Source organism: Oreochromis niloticus, linkage group LG7 (assembly GCF_001858045.2).
Source record: "Oreochromis niloticus isolate F11D_XX linkage group LG7, O_niloticus_UMD_NMBU, whole genome shotgun sequence".
Taxonomy (NCBI): domain Eukaryota; kingdom Metazoa; phylum Chordata; class Actinopteri; order Cichliformes; family Cichlidae; genus Oreochromis; species Oreochromis niloticus.
Window position 1 is genome coordinate 28,778,283 of NC_031972.2, and position 3,968 is coordinate 28,782,250.

Below are 3,968 nucleotides of genomic sequence, written 5' to 3' on the forward strand. Positions count from 1 at the left end.
GCATTGTTGTGATATTTGTGACATCACCTAAATGTTGACAAGATCCAGACCCTGGTCTGTTTAGTTCTGAATACACACAGATATAACTAACTAAATGCTTATGTCTAACTGAATTACTTTGAAATAAACATTTGAAATACATTGTCACCAAAATGAGGACTGGGGATTTTGTACCTTATCACTTACAGCTGAAAAATTGTGGATGGAGGAGATTTTTTTTGTTACTTTATGGTGTTACATTTTAAAATAAGCAAGCAAAGTGACACAGAAAAGTTCAAATGAACCAAAGTTGTGTTTTACTGCTTATGAACTCAATATTTTAGTTGTAAGAATAGATTTATTTATTCATTTTTTTACCAGTATTAATAAAAGAAAGATCACAACAAAGGTTGAATCAGTTTATGTTTGAACAGCTGACTAGAGACTGTAAGGGAATTAATAATCAAAATGTTAAACCCTGACACCTCTGGGATCCCAAAAGATATTTCAAGGATGTTAAAATTCAACACTTTAAATTTAAAAAAAAGAGAGAGAGAAATCCCACCTAAGGCCAGTTCCCTTGGCACTATCTGTATTTCACTTGAATGTACTCCTTGGATGAAAATGAATATTAATTAATGAATACTGCCTATTAAGTGGACAGCCCTTTTTTGTCAGCCTTACTCTCATTTTCCCTTGGTGCCTGAAGTGATAAAAGCAGAAAAAGAAGTGTGAATAAGAGGGAGAACTTATGCTCGGAGGTCGGTATTTTAATGAGAAAGAAAAAGTTGGATGGAGGTGGCAATGAAGGTGCATAATGTAAGAGAAGTCTTGTTTTGGATAAACATGCAGCACACAACAAGTAACTTTTCTGATACTGTTCTCCCTTTTGTAAACATGTGGGAGGGAGTCCAGCAGGAGCGGCCAAAACTGTGATGGTAGCCCTCAGTGTAGAATGAGATGAGTGGAGCAGATGGTGAAGAATTCTCAGGGTTTATTTCATCAGAGTTCATCCTTTACGGCTCATATCCTGACTTAATTATTAGACAGAGGGGATAGTGAAACCCTGAAAGTAGGATATAAAGAAGCAAGGAAATCTTCATTAAGCCCATAAGGAGAGACTAGCATTCATTAAAAGGACTTTGCCATCTCATCAGCACCACTGTAGAGGGCAAAAAGTGTAGCGATAGAAGTACTAAAACTGGGCAGAAATATGTCCTTATGCAAAAAAAAAAAAAAAAAAAAAAATACCAAAGACTTACAGTTACATGATGAGGAAACGAAATGAATTCTAAAATAATAACAATTTTAGTAAACTCAAGTTCTTCATTTGCTTGTCTTTGGTTTGCATGTATATTACTTTTGCTTTGATTTTAGAATTGTGTGAAAGGTTATCCATTCAGGAATAATATTCAATAATAGTATATATGTGTGTGTGTGTGTGTGTGTGTGTGTGTGTGTGTGTGTGTGTGTGTGTTTATCTAATAATAATACCCAAAATGATTGCACAATGCAGTATAGCTGCTGACTTTGCTAAAAGTAAAAGACAATTATTCCAATCAGCCTAGTCTTTCACTGAGAAAATACTTTGATGCATTTCAGATGTAACTGCTCTCTGTTGAAGAAAATATACACTGTTAAGAGAATATTTTCAGGATTGTAACAAAGTCTACTAATTAATAAAGAATTGTTGTGGAAGTTTTCCATTTAAATAAAGCCTGCAGACGAGCGGTGAGCGGTAGCTAACATTCTTTAATCAAAACACACAAAGAACAGACAACCAAGCTTGGTGGAGAGCCTACATGACCACGGGGCAGGTCAGCAGAGTCTCACTGAGCCTAGCATGGCTCTCAGTTAAATACCTTCTCCAGGAACAAAAGGCAGTACAAAGCTGTTTCACACCTTAAGGTTCACACTCCCTTGGTACCTCCCAGAGTCCTCAAAGAGACAAAGGACTGGAGTTGTCTGCTTCCCCCAACTTCCTAACTAGACCCCCACCATTTGTCTTACAGTATTGGTGTGAGACATGTTAAAATCCAGTGGCACCAAGGCATTATACAATAAAATAATGTGATTAATACATAAGTAAAAGAAATTCCTATACAGAATATCAAAGAAAGACTCCCTACAGTCCTTGCTCTTGGACCATTCTTTGATGAAGAATGCACATTCTGTTACTACTTAACCAGAGGTTTGAATCTACATGAGACTGTAATGTCTGTAGACTCTGTCTTATCCCTAGTGTGTTTGACTCTTTGATCGCATCATCCCATGATGTTACTGTCACCTCCACTACCTGTATAAACATCATCCCTCCTTATATCATCCCTTCCCATCTGTAGAAAAGTAGGGAGCATGCTTAACCAGAACCACCTTTGAACAGGTAGATGCATGGTTTTGTACCTATACAATATACCTATCCATGAAAAATTGCCATGTCTAGCAATTCATTCCTGCTTGCTATATTATCATGCTGTTCCAGTTTGCTGTCCAGATCAGGTCAAAAGCATTCTCCCCTAGCTGCCACTGAAGTGATGTCCACCCATGTTCATTGCACAATAGAAGTGCCCCCACAGCTGTGATAGACTCCAGTAGGAGGTCCATGTATATAAAAAACTCTGTGCTGAAATATAAGTTAAAACTGCTAAACACTAGACATATCTTCATAAAGTCTTCCTCTACCAGTCCAAATAAAATAACACTTCTAGTGAGAATATCTCAACCACATTAGGATCAATGCAAAAAAAACCATCACATCAATCAGTGTCATCACACAATCATTACATCAAATGGAGTTGAACCTTAACAATGTTTAGAGTGTTAACAATGTTAAGATGATGACGACGACAACAACAACAACAACAACAACAACAACAACAACAATAATGATGATAATGATAATAATAATGATAATAATGATGATAATGATAATAACAATGGTAATACAATTATTATTACCTTTTAAATGCCGCTGCTGATATTTTATTCTTAATACTCTATCAATTATTTGTACCTGCTTGGTATTTTTTTTTCTAATTTGTATTTAAGGTGACTGGTGTGCTGCTGGAAACACAATTTCTCTGAGGAGACCTCATCAAGGGATTAATAAAGTTCCATTCTATTCTATTCTATTCTATTCTATTTTATTCTATTCTAAAATCCTACCCAAGTCACTTACAAAAGTCTCTGTAGAGCAAACATAATATTGATCATAACTTGTATCTTGTTTCTAATGCAGTCACTGGGTGTCAAGTACTTAACACTTTAAAGTGTTAAGTAGTCAAACTATTTCAGGGCTGCCCTGTTAAATGGGTCATGGTGGCTGTAATCATCTTACGTTTACTCAAAAATTCTGCAAGGTTAGCAAATGCAAATGTGTCAGCAGGTCTCTTGATTATGCAAAAACCTCAGAGATTCAAGAAAGTCTAGATTAAAAGAGAACTGGATAAAGAAAATATTCATACAAGCAAAAGATGCACAGGGAGTTGGAGAAGGTAAGTGAAAATGGTGGACAGCTTTGGTGTAAGAAATTTCAGTAGTGTCTAAGAACTGCTTATTTTGTTTATTCAGTGGGAGAATAACTTTTCTCATAGTTTTTTTGTAAAATTCCTGCTGGTAGATGCATGTTGCTGACAAAAATACGCACAGCATCTTACTTCTGCAGTCTGGCTGTGTCTTTGAACTTCTGAACAGAAACAAACTTAATTGATTTTGTGATGGGTCTATGAGCTGCTGGACAACTGGTCTCTTCCATCCTTGCTCTCTAGCTCATCAATTTGTCCTCTAATGTCACTCTAATTGTTGACAATTCCTCCCCATAGGAGTGCAATTACACCTGGAAGTCACTACTGGTGGTGACCTGAAACTAAAAGGCCATAAACCTTGTGAGTTTCTTCACTCTTGTGAGTCCAGAGTGAAACTTGGATCTAAGTACAAAGGCTCCACAGACACAATGAGTTCAAAAATTTTACTGAAAATCACACAGTGGG